Source organism: Vicugna pacos, chromosome 1, assembly GCF_048564905.1.
Source record: "Vicugna pacos chromosome 1, VicPac4, whole genome shotgun sequence".
Taxonomy (NCBI): Eukaryota; Metazoa; Chordata; class Mammalia; order Artiodactyla; family Camelidae; genus Vicugna; species Vicugna pacos.
In genome coordinates, this window is record NC_132987.1 from 78067638 (window position 1) to 78082650 (window position 15013).

Sequence of the window (15013 nt, forward strand, 5' to 3'; positions counted from 1 at the left end):
ATATTCACATGACTAATAATTACATGAAAAGAGGCTCTCTTACGTTAGTCATCAGAGAAGTATAAATTTTTTTTTTTAAACAGAAGTGTAAATTGAAACCATACAATCACCAACTGTTGGTGAGGGTGTGGAGCAATGAAAACTCATTATACACTGCTGCTGGGAGAGTAAATTTGAAAAACTGGCACTATCAACAAAACCTATGTTGGAGCTATTCTACTTCTAGGTGTATATCTCAATAGAAATGTGTATCTATGTGATACATACATATCTTTAGATACATATACTGATGAATATAATAATGTTCACAGCAGTATTATTTGTAATAGCCCCAAGCCTGGAAGTAACATGAATAACCCAGTATCAATATAAGGGATCAGTCACAAAAGACTTATTATATGATTCCATTTTAATAACATGACCAGAACAGGTAAATCTACAGAGACAAAAAGTAAATTAGTGGTTGCTGAGGACTAGAAAGGATGGAGGGTATCAAAGGGGAGTGACAGCTAGACAGTATGCAGTTGTTTTGAGGTGATTAAAGTGTTGTACAATTGATTGTGCCTGCCAGTGGTTGCATACACTATTACCCGTGCATACACTAAAGAAACATTAAACTATACACTTTAATGGATGAAAATTGTATGGTATGTGCATTGTATCTCAATATAACTGAAACTTAAAAAAACTGTATAAATGGTAAGCTGCAATACATTCACACAATTAACTGCCATACAGCATAAAATACCTGTTACACACAACAATGGATGAATCTCAAATATATTATGGAGTGAAAGAAATAAACTACTTAAGAATATTTACTTAATAATTCACTTCTTGTGAAATTAAAGAAAAGACAAAACTAATCCGTGTATTTGAGGATAAGACAGCGGTTACACTTGGGGAGAAGTTGCCCCTGGCTGGGCAGGGAGCTGGAGGAGCTAGGCTTTCTCTATTTCTTGATCTGGGTATTGGCTGCAAGGTGTGTTTGTGTTAGTCTTTGAAAGTTTACTGAACTGTACATTTACAGTTTGCCCACTTTCCTGGATTTTATACTTCAACAAAAGTTCATTAAGATTTTTTTTTAAAATCCAGTTCAGTAAGTTGCACTATTAGTATGCATTTAAAAGAAGAGCTAAAAGAATACATAAGCATTTTGACAGTTAATTTTTGTGGGTTGAAATTATGCTGAATTTTAATGTTCTTCTATATACTTTTCAGTATTTTCCAAATTGCCATTGTGGACATGTATTACATTTATCACTAGAAAAAATGCTATAAGGATACAGTGGTCTGAGATCTCCTTGTATTACGTTTATACCAATTTACCAACAGTGTAAGGACTCTGGCTTTTGTGCCCAGATAGGAAGGGATTGCCATTTTAGAGTGAAGGAGGGTGTGGCTGCTGGTCTGGGGATTTCCTGGCGGTCTTGCTGACTGCCAGGAACTCAGTAGCGGCCACCCGGCGGGGAAGAGCAGAGGTGCAAGTGTAGGGACCCAAAAAATTGTGAAGCCTCAGCAGGTGGGACCCAGTGAACCCATCGAGTCGTAGTCCTTCTGGAACCGAAGTCTTTACTGCAAAACTGGTCGGACGAGGAGCCGAAGCTCTAGCCTGCGTGCTGGATAAATGGAAAGATCAGAGCCTGATCATTGTTATCCCTCTGTTTTATGTAAGGCCAGAAGCTGAGAGCGGTTTTTACATTAGTATGAGGTTGTTAAAAAAAAAAAAAAAAAAGACAAATAAGCCCCAAAGACTGTTCCTGGCCTGCAAACCCTAAAATATTTGCTACCTGGCTTTTCACAGAAGACTACCAATTCCTTGAATAAGAAACTCTAGGCTGAAAAATTTTAAGGTATTTTAAAATGTTACCTGGGTAAGCTCTTGCTGGTGAGGAGCCAGGTGGGGACTGGGCCTGCAAGGAAACTTTCGGTTAGCGTTATCAGATTTAGTAATGCCCAGGCTCGTCGGACACAGGAAGTCAGAATCCACTAAGGAAGGGTAAAAGCTCATCTCTGGAGAATCCAGTCTGGACCGGGATGGTCAGGCACCGCGGGCCACACATCACTGGCACTTCCTGGCAGAAGGCTCCAAACGATAAGCCATGCTCACTGCAGCCCTCAGCGGACGGCAAAGGAGCGGTATTCAAGCAGGTAAGCGGCGTTGCCACATCTGGAGATGACAACGGAGCGTCTCGGGAGTTTTCTTTCCTCTTCTCTGCGGTGGGCAGCCCCGCCAACTGAGCGCTCCGCCAGCGCATCTGTAACTTTTGGAGACGCGCCCTGTGGGTGCGGCCGCCTAGCGCCTGCGCAGAGCTGCTCGCCCGCTGCTCCCACAGCGCAGGCCCGGTGGGTCCTCAGCCCGGGAGGAGTGCGACCCCGCCTGGGTACCCGAGGGAGGAGGGAAGCTGGGCGGAAGGACGCGAACAGTGTTTTTTGCGGAAATGTTTGAGTTAGTTGTGTACATCATAACTCTTCACCCTTAAATATGACCAATGTTTGACGTACGCAAAGGACAATTTCATTTATTTCAGCCTAATATATCACTACTGTCTTGTAGGAGTAAGGGATTCTCCTACATCATTGCCGTGGCGCTATTGATTTTGGGTGTGACGATTCTTTGTTGTGGGGGAGGGGAGATGTCTTGTGCATTGCACAAGTGTTTAGTAGCATTTCTGGCCTCTGCGCACTAGATGCCAGTAGCAACCCTCCCTTCCCCTCCTCCGCTGGTGACAACCAAAAATGTTTTCAGACATTGTCAGATGTGTGTGGGGGGCAGGGCAGTGCAAAATCGCCCCAATTGAGGACTACTGTCCTATAGGATTGCAGTGTAGTATCTTTAAGAAATGTATCATTAGGCTCTTCAGACACAGGAAGTCAGAATCCACTAAACGGTGTCGCATTACTATAATGTAATATATAGGTCATATTAGATTTTCCTCGATTGTATCCCCCACCCTACGCCAAATCCTTTCTTGCCCTATTGTTGTTTGTAAAATATAAATCCAGAATTTAACAAAGATCGAGTCTCTAGTTTCTTTTAATTTAGACTATTTCCCCAGCCTTTTTTGTTTATTTATTTTTTTCGTGGCACTAACTTTTTGAAAAGTTCAGGCCAGCGGTTTTCCAGAATATCCTTCAATTTGGGTACTCATATTCGTCCTCGCTGTAAGATTCACGTTGAATTTTTTGTTTTTGGCTGGAATTCTCCTAGGTGATTTTATATCCATTTTTTTCTATTTCAAAGGACTCTCTAGCTGTTCCAACGTTTAATTTTATTAAGTCCATTTATCTCCCAGTGATTTGAGATACCACTTTTATCACATACATAAATTTCCACATTGTACTTGGCTCTATATCTGTATTTTCTTTTTTTTCCACATAGATCTGCTTGACTACTCGTGGGCTAATATTTTACTGCTTTAATTATAGAAACGGTATATTTTCCAATATCTCATAGATCTAGGCCTGCCTCATACTGTTATCTTATTTTCTTTCCTGTTTTTTGGATAGTCTTGCTTATTTATTTTTTCCATGTAAATTATAGAATCTAACTCCATAAAATTACTTTAAAATTGGCATCAATTTATGATTTTGCATTATTCAATTGAGCAAGTTTTATTTTTCATTTTACTCAAGTCAGCAGTTTTGTATCTTTCAGGAAAGCTTTAAAGCTTCCCTCATACAGGTTTTGCACAATTCTTATTAGGTTTAGTCCTAGGATATTTAAAAAAATTTCTTTGGTAATGTAAATGAGTCATCTCTTCTGTTTTCCCCTGTAACTGCTTATTGCTTCAATATATGAACATACTGATTTCTGTATGTAATTTTATATCTTGCTATCTTAATCTCCTATTGCTTCTAGTTTTGCATTGATTATATTGGCATCTCTATTTACACTTACATAATTGCAGTGATTATTCATTTTAAAGCTCAAATTGCCCATCTTTGGCTTCTCTGTTCATTTGACAACCTCAAATGTCTTGATAGCTTCCTTGCTTTCAGACACTTTAATAAGAGTCCCAGTCTCATATTGGAACAGTCTCATTTACTGCTCTAGACCCAGAATCAGCCATTTCTCAAAGGAGACTTCATTGCTTTCAGTGAAAAACGTATTTGGTGACCACAATCTGTGTATGTAAGGTTGTTCATGGGTTAAAGTCTTGTTACTTGTCAGACTTTTCAATACAAGTTCTAGAGAATATGTAGTTTTTCAAAGAAAGATAAATAATAAATTTGTGGTGGTATTCCAATTCTAATGAAAGATTACAGAATTTTTTTTTACTTCTTTAATTTTATATTGCATCTCTTTTCTCCTGAAAAGCATAGTTTCTAATAATGTTAACAGAATTGCTTACTTTTTTCCATAATTTATATAATAACTTCAAAATAACTTTTCCATAATTTATATAATAACTTCCAATGTTATAATGCATTATAAGAGTGCTAAATGCAGTTTAATACAGCTGGGTTTATTTGATTCAGGTTGTTTTCAAATATAGGTTGCTTAATTTAAAAGTCCAAAGTGGGACAAAAAAAAGCTAGTCTTTGATATTTCTAACATTTTGAGTGTAATGTCTAACTCATTTATTTCTCTCATTTTTTATTAATATAAATATTTTCCATGAATCTTATTTCGAACATTTTTAGCAGTATCTTATAAACTCTGATAACATGTTTTCATGATTTTTTTCTAGAAATTTTCTGTATCAGTTGGTATTTTTTCCCTGAGCCAAGCTATGTTTAATAGAAAAAATTTAAATTTCAAGGTAGAAAGGCTATGATTGCTGTGGATTCCTACTTTTATTATTTTGTTGATGGAGAATATTATTTGAATTTTTCTTTATGTAACTTATCCATGTCTCTATATGTGACTGTAAACTCAATTATTCTAAATGTTTTTTGGTACCATTTTTTGATCTTGGACTAAGAAGCATACCAAAATTTGCTCTATTTATGTGTTTCTAGTCTTTTTGAATCTCTTGTAGTTTCTGCTGAATGAAAGAAGCTACTGTTATTTGCTGCATATCTTTCATAAATATTTTATTTTCATGGCAAATTGTAGCCTTTAACATTATAAGGTGCTGTTTGACTTGGTAGTGGCTTTTTGATCTGAATACTACTTAATTGTATTTCCGAATCATAATTCTTTCTTTGTCTTTATCCTTTCTTGGTATTCCTTTGTGCAGCCTTTCACTGTTAGCATTTCTGAATTACTTCGCTTTAGGTGTGTCTTTGTCTTTTGTATAGAGCATAGAGTTGGGTTTTGCTTTGGAATCAACTGGGTTTTTTTGTCCTTTTAATGGGGGGGTCAAGCTGTCTATTGGTTGATATGTTTGAACTCAGATGTCTCATTTTTATATTGTATTTATATGTAATATATAGCATATTTGATGATAAATGCTATTGAGGAAAATAAAGGAGAGGGGGAGGGTAGGAAATGCTGGAGGGGAGGTATTTTGCATTTTAAGTAGGTGGTCAGGGAAGGTCTCACTGAGAAGGTGACTTTTGCACAAACTCTTGAAGTAGACGAAGGTATGAGTCATTTTGATAAGTGAGGTAAGACTTAACCCTGACTGAGAGAACAGCTGGGCAAGGCCCAGAGGCACAAGATTTCTTGGTGTATTTTCAAAGGGCAGCGAAGAGGCTGATGTGACTAGAGTGGTATGTGCAGGAGAATGTTAGGAGATAAGCCAGAGGGAATGAGGTCAAGAGATCATTAGAGCCGTCAGTGTCAGAGAGTGAACAATCCCTTGAAGAGGAATTTGGGTGCCACATGTTGAAATAAAATTACTTCTGCCATCCTACTGTCATAAATTAATAACTTTGTAGGAATACATTAATAAGTGGGAATTACAGCTTAGGTAGGAGAGAAAGTGAATCTTACGAGTTTTATATTTTGGGGTGCAACTCAAATTATGCATGAAATAGTTTAATCTTGCTGATTTTGAAGGTTGGATGATGAAACACCTTTCCAGTGTAGTGGAAATGATCCTTGTTATATTCAGATCTCTGGTGTTCCAGTTCCCACTTTATATTTACCCCCAAACACAGTGTCAGATATAGGTTCACAACTACAGCTTTTTGCTGTTTGGCTGAAGGTGTGAATTTACAGGGGAAGAACCTTATTGAAACATATCAATGAAATGTATCTTGACTAATAAATGTTTAAAAAGCAGAGAAAAACATTACAATTCTGTACAGAGAAGCTTGACTAAAGGCCAGCACATGACATAGAAGTTTTTTGAATTCTTCTAAAAAGTCAAATATTTGGCTTAAAACAGTTTTTTTCTTTTTATGAAGAAATCTGTTGTTTTAACAGAAAACCGTATGGTAGAGAAGATAGAATGAAATCGGTGTGTCTACGGGGGAAGGGATGGGGTGAATTAAGTCTGTAATCCAGAAAAACAATGTTCAAGATTCAAATGGATGGGAAAAGAGAAGGGACAAACTTTATATACAGGCAGGATTACTTCTTCCTTGTCTTTCTGTGTTTCATTTGGCAGCACTTTAATTTTCTTCCTCTTTCCTCTTTTTTTTCCTCCACCTTTCCTTTTCTTAAGCTAAACTGTCACAGTGAAATGCTGTCTGAATAAGTCACAACTCATAGAAAACTGAACAGTGCATTGTAAAATAGGACACAAAACAAAAGACTTCATCTGAGAGCTGAGATCATCGCGCTAGGGTACACAGACCCAGTGCAGCAATCCAACAGTTTCCTACAGGCTGAGACAGTTTCCACAATTCTTGGTATGCTATTGCCCCCTGCTGTTCATGTGGTAGCACTGACGACGGCAATGGGTTTTCCTAACGTTCCACATTTTAATGCTAGCATGCTATCAAAGACGAAGTAGTTCAAAGGCATAAATCAGGATAATTTAAGGAATTGTTTTCTAAAAAACTGAGTATCAGAGAAGTCACTAGACAGCTTTCCATACTCCTCAGTATGTCAAAAAAGAAATTTATGATTCAGTTATGTGGCTAATGAATCCATTTCCTTTTTAAGTTTCTGAAGGGAGTAGAGCACAAAGCAATTGAAGTAGATCAGAGAAAAATTGGTGAAGTGAGAGCAGGGAATAGACAGAGAAAATGGAGAGCAAAATATGCAAAATGAGAGGGGTAGTGAATAATTTATATACAAAGAGGGTAAAGCAGTTTAATCCTGGACAGATGGTTCACATTCCTCAGAGGGTGTTGGGTAGAAACTGTGTTGCCTCCACAGAAGAGCCTGGATGGGTCATTTGTGAGCCTCAGGTCTTCTGCCTCTTGTTTGTGGGTTTGGTCATGGAAGCTTATCAGAGCCACTGGGATGTGGATTGGGGCCCTTGAGACAGAGCAGAAGCACATAATTCCCTGATTATGAGCTGATTCCCTGGCTTACTCTTCAATTTCTAAAGAGGTCAGGACTATCTCCTGGATGGAAGTCAGCCCATGTGCAAATGGGTGTGTTTGAGCATGGAAGTTTCATGTTATTTTTTCCAGGTTTTCAAAACTCTGGCAACCATGGGCTGCTAGTTCCTGCACACCAACCCTATAGAGGGATTGAGTAATAAGGTGCCAGGATCCCCTCTTACTCAGTAAAGGTAATTTAAAAGCTAGAGGCCTTGTCATTTGGTTTTTGGTCAGACTCTTTCTCCATGAGGAACACAACTAGAAAGGAATCTTTTAATCTTTAGAAAATCATATGCATGTTTATATGCAAAATTACATCCTGTTATGATAAACCTAGAAATCCAGCCTGAACTACTCTTAAAAGATTTACTCTTGACTGTAAATACCACTAGGAATGTCACTTCTAACTTCTGAAGTCCGCACTTCAAAGGCACAAATGGTGGAGTTTAAGAAATAAAAATTTGAGAAAACAATTAGATGATTTATTTCAGGCAACAGTTAATAAGCTGATGCCTTAATGCTTGAGGTAGTTATTTTCACAGTGTTGGTTTTGGTCTGTATAGAATTTTCTCTTGTGTGATGTCTTCCTGTTTATTTACTCCATTAAATTTATATTCTCCATTAGGGCAGGTTTTAAAGACATGGTGGAAAAATATAATAGACTATGTCTTTAGGTTGATAGAGTAATTTAGAAAAATGTAGAACAACAGTATGATAATCATGTAAGAATGAGCCAAGAGTAGAAAAACAATTTGTCCATTCCTTTTTACTTTATCATGTTATTTCCTTTCATTTCATTTCTTCTCTTCACTGTTTTATTTTATTTGTATTTTTATTCATTCTATTTGTTTAAATTACAAATCAGGCTATCCTTTTTATGTATCTTTGCATAATCCCTCATATTCCGGCACTTTGTACAAAGTTTACGTACATTTGTAATAAATATCTGTTTAGCAAAATATGAGCACTTACTTACTAGTTGCCTAGTACTGGCTGTACCTTGTGTAAACCAGATGCACATTTGATTTCAGTAGAGAAGAGTGAAATTAGGTGGAACTGGACCTGGAAGTAGTAGAAATATTTATTTGTGTTTGAACTCTTAGGGGTAATGAGAAACTTTGTTAATGAGGAGAGCTAGGAGAGCACAAAAATTCCACCATGTAAGTACTTGAGTCTCTTTTTAATGATTTTCTTAAGTTTCTAATACATAGAGATTTTTAACATTTCTGTCTGTGCTGTTCCTTATCAGACCAGCATACATGCACCTATGAAAGATGAAGGAACCTGAAGATTGGTAGACAGCAGGCAACGATGATGCCTATTTCTCAAAAGGAAACTTACTTTCTTTTTGAATCAAGAACTAACCTATCAGTGTTTCACTGTACAGAATTCATAGTATATTGGAAGATGCTTTTTGGTGCCACCTTAATTGTGTAACCCAAATTGTCTGTTCCTATTTAATTGTTGTCCTTAAACTGTATTGAATATCAATATCTAAGAAAACTGTAGGCATTATGGTTTCAGAATTTCACTGAGTTACAGACAAGTGGCTCTTCTCTTCAAGTATACTATGTTATACTATAGAACATACTATATATACTATATATATACACATATAGAGTATACTTATGTAGTTATACTATTGAGTTATCTATATCCATATAGTAATGCAGAATTTTATTTTTTCTATCAATGTGTAATATTTGAGAACATTTACAATATTAAGGGAATTTAGATAATTTCAACTTACTTTTTTAATATTTCAATACCAAGTGTTAATAAGAGAGATAGTGAAAATAATTATGATCAACATTATTATATCAGATACATAATAGGTGTTTGGTGTCAGTCTACATACAATTTAGTTTTTGGTGTAAAGTTCTTTGGCTATAAGGAAGAATGTTTAGTTTAAAGTAGTTAACTTACTTTAGTTACTTCATAAATAGGAATATCTTTTAATGCTGGATGGCCTCAATGTTTCTTCTGCTGTTGGTTTTTAGCGTAGTTATCTGTGATTACATGAATGGAGTTGGGTGGGGAGGTACTTATCATGTTTATTCCAAATAAGTCAATGTAACGGGTTTCTATAGTAATAATGAGGTAGACAGGCATTGCAACTGCCTAATATTTTTGAGCCCAGTAGGTTAAGCCTAAGAAGTTAGACAAGATTCAGAAATAAAAGCTCGCACGAGATATAGTGTGCACCAAAACTGGGAGCTTAACGAACGAACAAAGCCATACGTCGCTCTTCCCGGAAATGGCAATGGTGAATTTTCCACCATTTCCCCTGTGGCTTTAGACAGTCTTGGGTCCTCGAAGCGCCCACAGGGATCCTTCTTGGTAGCTTGACCACCTGAGTGCCGAGTCCCCTGCGCAAGCGCCTACCCGGGAGCCGCTGGGGCTGGAAGAGGAGAAACTGAGGAGGGAAAGGTCAAGTCGCCGGGATGCCATCCCCCGGGCGCAGGCGCACCGCCACCGTCGCCGGTCGGAGCGCGCGAGCTGTAGAGTGGATTTATATTCTTCTTTCTTTCCTTCTCGAGCCCCATGGACTCCACATAGAAATTTTGGAACTATTTTCTGGTAAGTGGTGGTGGTGGGAATTAGTATGGGAGAAGCTAACAGAGTTCAACGAAGTGTTGACAAGAGCTGTATTTTAAATAGGGTGAAGACCTTTTTTGATTGTAGTATTTTGTGATTCTCCTTCATATCAGTTATTGACTCAGAGCATGTTTTTTTAAGAAGTGCCGGCTTCTGAGTTTCGTTTGTGCGGTGGCCTTCTGTGTAGAACAGTCATCAGAGGCATTTTGTAAGTATTTCATTACGTACGGTGCTGGGCTAGGTGCTAATGAGCGAGAACAACGCAGGCTTTGTCCTCATCCTCAAGTTACTTATAATAGAATGTGAGATGAATGAAAAGAAGTCCAAAAACAGGATTAGAAGAAAAAGTGAGTCGGTTATGTAGTGTTTTGCTTCTGTTTTCAGTGAAATGTCTTTGAGGAGGCTTGATTAGTATGGGATGGAGTTGTTAAGATTGTTAAGGGTACAAACCTCAAATTACCCACCTGGGAAGTTGGAATTCATGAGTATAGAGATCCCCTCTATACAGCAAGGAAAAATCTGTCTCTCTGTCTCTCTCTCAATCTCTTTTTTGTATTTAAACCCAGATCTTATTTGTCAGGATGGTAGAAAATAATGGAAATTTTTAGAGGTCTTAGTAATTGATCACTCTTGTCAAAGCCTGATTGATAGATATGATTGGAATTTAGGGAAAAACAATAATCCACATGACTTTGAAAATAAAAATAAATGTGCTGCCGAGATGCTGAAAATACATCATTGAATAGCTTAACAGACATAGGAGATAGTTTATGTATGTTTTAAGCTGGTTCAGAATAAGGTTTGTGTTTAAATGGTTTCTTTTCTCCACTCAAATTGTTTTAGGCTTCTGGCTATTTAAAAATATTTTGCATTCATGAACACTTCTTTTATAATTGATGGGGATATTTGCTTGTGGCCCAACTCTCATTTGTAAGCTGGAAAGTTCATTTATTTATTCATTCCACATCTATTATGTATTTACTGTGTGCCAGATACGATGATAGTGATTGGTTTTTAAGTTACTTTTAAAGCATGCTTAAAATTCTGTGAACTCTGTTTACCCAAATTCCAAGAAATTATGTATGGAGAATAGATAAAGGCAGGAGTGAGTGGGCCTATGACATTTTTTCTAGATTTCTATTGCAACAATTATCATACTTTCCTTTTTTACATTAATTTTGCCTGCTGGAATGAGAGCAGATTATGGTCTGGATCTGATCGTCACTGTGTTCTCAGTATCTAACACAAAACTTGCAACATAGTAGAGACACAATAAGGGTGGTTTGGATGAATAAAGCACCACATAAACGTACTTGCTCTTTCTAAAGACATTGTTATTTTCACTGAGTGTTAAGGCCATTTCACACTCTGGGATATCTTCCTCTAGGGAAAGGCAAAATGTTTTCATAAAAAACCGTGTTATCTAAGTACTTTTCTTCCACAATTTGACTGAATATGGCCTGAAACACTTCGACTTGACTTTGAATTTTATCTGAAGCACTAAGATCCCATCTTAGTGGAATCTGCTTAAAATCATTTTTTGGTAGTAATTAAGTCCTTTGTGTTCCAACAGAGTATTTGCTTGATGTGAGAAAAATGATTTTATATTAATGTTAAGAATATTTTTCATTTTGCCTGGTAGGTAAAACCAGGCTTTTGAGAAGCGTTCTGGTTTGGGAGATACTGATGATGGGCTTTCTGAGAAACCCCTCTTTCATCCAGCATTAGTTGCCTTCTATGTATTCAGCGGCTTTATGTCGACATAAATACATTTTATGAGTGCTTTGAGTGTGAAACAGTACTGAAAGGAGACAGTAGTCATATGCAGCCAGGGGGTTATGTAATTCACATGAAATTCTTGATCGTTATTTAGGGTGGGAGTCAATGGTAGTACTTTGGAGTAAAATGCCTGGTGCTGCATTTATTAAATCTCATATGAGATTCATGGGATTGTCATTCACTGTTGAGTAAATTGTGCACTGTACAAAGAAACCCATCTAAGGTGCACACTTTATATCGTAGTTATCAATTTGAATATCTATTGAGACAATTTTATGGTAGAGGGCAGTAAGATTTTTCTTCTAATAAAATTAGTATATTATGATACATTTTTCTGACAAATGAAAGTGAAATGTCTTGAGAAGAATTTTTTTGGTTTTTTTTGTTTGTTTGTTTTTAATTTGCACAGATGATCTGTATGGGCTAGCAGAGGCCTGAACTTGGACAAGCTGCATAACTCCTTTGGCCTTTAAGGGAAGGTATTAGTACCTACCTCGCTAAATTGGTTGACACTACGAGACATGTCTGCCACATAACAAGCATTCAGTAAATGCTTTCAAATGAATATGAAACCACTGAGGTTAACGTATGTGGTAAAGGTTTGATAAATTGTGACTCACTTTTGCCTTAAAGAAGGGAATTTTAGGGGGATTAAGTATATGTGTAAATAAGTGTATTTGAATCTTTGAACTTGTTAAGTAATTCACATTTTATACTTACGACTGTGTTATATTACCTAAAATGTTCCTACTGAGATGTTTGGGGTCCTTCTTTGTTTTCCTGAGGGAATACCCATCCCTATCCAGCATAAAGAAAATTATGACTATGTGATCCATTGAAAGGAAAATAGTGACTCATGGTTGCATTTCTTTTGGAATCCTAAAATACTGGAATCCTAAGTTTAGGAGGGACCGTTTGAGTTTCCCTTTATATATCAAATACATGTTAATCAGTTATTATATGGGAATGTCTGTGCTAGGGCAGTAAAGATAAATAAGGTACTATTGTCAAGTAGTTACAAATCTTTGCATGAACATTTCTAGGGGTAGTTCACAATTGGTAACTTGATTTTTGGGAATCTCTCTTATGACAAGTCAAAATTTGTCTTCCTATAAGTTTCATTTATTAGTGTTAGCTTTACTCTTGGGGGGCACAAAATATAAGTCTGATTCTGTTCTAGGAGAGTCTTTCTTACTTGTTAAGGTAATTGATTTTTTTCTGAAACATTTATTCTTCATGTTAAACATCATTGTATTCTTCTGCTGTTTCTTAAGCCTCTTCTTCATCTTGTTCACTTCCATGAATGCCTTCCATGTCATCTGCTTACCTCTAAAGGCGTAGCACCAGGTATTCAGGGGTCGGTGTAGACTGACCATCACAGGATACAGCAGGATGATCACTTCCTGAATTTCAGATTCTGTCCCTCACATCTCTCTGAGCGATCAATGTGTACTGTATTAAAAAGTATTGCATTTATTTTGTACGAGTTGTCATATAAGATATTTTTGGGAAAAGGATAAATGACCTCCTTAATTTCTTGAGCTTTTCATATACTACATCTAACATTCCAAATGGGAACTATAATTAGGAAGCCTTGCTAGGATTCTGGGTTATTGAATTACAATTTAGAGGTCATTTTGGGTCCAGTTGGTTAAAGCCACTGACAGCTAAGAGTTTACCAACTAGCCAAGAAAGGATTTTTATAGTTTTGTACTGTTGCTATAAGTTAATATCTCACTTAAATATTTTTCTCTTTTTGATGAACGAAGAACATGACAGGGAAATAATTGTTCTATTTATAATTCTAAGCACTTACTAAAAAAACTTAATATCTTCTCAACATTTTTATTTAAGTTAACAGATGTGTAAAATTCTCTTTATACCAGGTATGCTCTCAGCGTCTGGGAGAAGTAGCCCTGCCTAGCAGAATGCTAGAAGATGCCAGTTATACCTCAGCTGCAATTTATAGGTGTATACACTGCTTTGCTTTGTTCCTTTTAGTGGAAGGAGAGGACAAAGAGAGATGCAGTGATTTCTTGGGAGATAAGGATGGGGAAGAGACCTCTTCCTAAATAAAGGAGGAGTTTTGGAAGCAAAGTTGGATGGGTAGTGTGTTACTTTCCTAGGGCTGCCATAGCAAATTACTGCAAACTTTATGGCCTAAAACAACAGAAGTTTCTCTCATAGTCAGGAGGCTAGAAGTCAGGGTGTTGGCCAGACCATGCTTCCTCTGAAGGCTCCACAGAAATATCCTTCCTTGCTTCTTCCTAGCTTTGGTGGCTTCTGGCAATCCTTGGCATTCCGTGGTGTGTAGATGCATTACTGCAGTCAGTCTGTGTTTTCACATAGCTTTATTTCCTGCATCTCTTTGTCCAGATCTCTCTCCTTTTCTTTTAAAGGCACCAGCTGTTCGATTAGGACCCAACTTAATCCAGCACAACCTCATCTTAAATTGATTACATCTGTAAAGACCTTATCTCTAAATAAGGTCATATTTACAGATATTGGGAGTTAGGATTTGAATATCTTCTGGGGGAATACAATTTAACCAACAAAAAGTGAGATGGCACTAAATCGTGGAACACTTTAAATGACAGGTAGAAGAGTGTGGGTTTTATTTATAAGCCAGGGGAATCATTGGAAAGTTTAAGCAAGGGTATTGATAAGATAGTTATTACAGGAAGGCCTGGTAGCAAGCAGTATACTTTAGTATACTGGACTGAAGATGAAGTTTAGAGGCTAGGATATTAATTAGGAGTATGTTATAATATTCCAGGAGTAACTTAAAGGAAAGTTTATAAAGGAAGATGGGGAAGATTATATTTTCCAAAAATGGCTCCAACAGTGTCTCTTATACCACTTGCTCTTCTGCAATGAGAACTTTCTGTATCTTCATCAATTGTTGGCAGAGCCCATGAATTTGGGCTGAACCAGCAGCTGCTTTGACCAGTAGAGTAGAATGAATGTGCCACTACACCAGCTATATGCATAGACTTCTCTTGTCCCAGCAGCATTGGCTCCCTTACCTCTTGGAAGATAGCCATGATGTAGGAGGTGTGCCTCCCCTGAGACCACTACGCTGTGGTGTGTCTCAGTTTGGTGTTTCCAAGCCATGTGAAGAGGCCCTAGAGGCAGGACCAGGGCTGGGGTGAGGCAAGTGGGTTTCCCAGGGTGCAAAATTTAAGGAGGCATTTGCTCTCGGGTGTACTTGCATGATACTGAAAGTGAGCACCTCCTTACATTCTGC

At 37.3% G+C, this 15013-nt stretch overlaps 1 long non-coding RNA gene and 1 pseudogene across 1 annotated transcript; both read right to left on the bottom strand.

Moving 5' to 3' along the window:
• Positions 1 to 391: 391 nt before the first annotated feature.
• Positions 392 to 2250, bottom strand: LOC140697721 (uncharacterized). The gene is made up of 2 exons (XR_012074994.1): positions 1871 to 2250; positions 392 to 1619 (listed from the first exon to the last, which is right to left on the bottom strand). It is a non-coding gene; the product is annotated as an uncharacterized lncRNA (long non-coding RNA).
• Positions 2251 to 9250: 7000 nt separating this feature from the next.
• LOC102527112 (phosphatidylinositol N-acetylglucosaminyltransferase subunit P-like) lies at positions 9251 to 9671 on the bottom strand (annotated as a pseudogene).
• Between the last annotated feature and the right edge of the window lie 5342 nt (positions 9672 to 15013).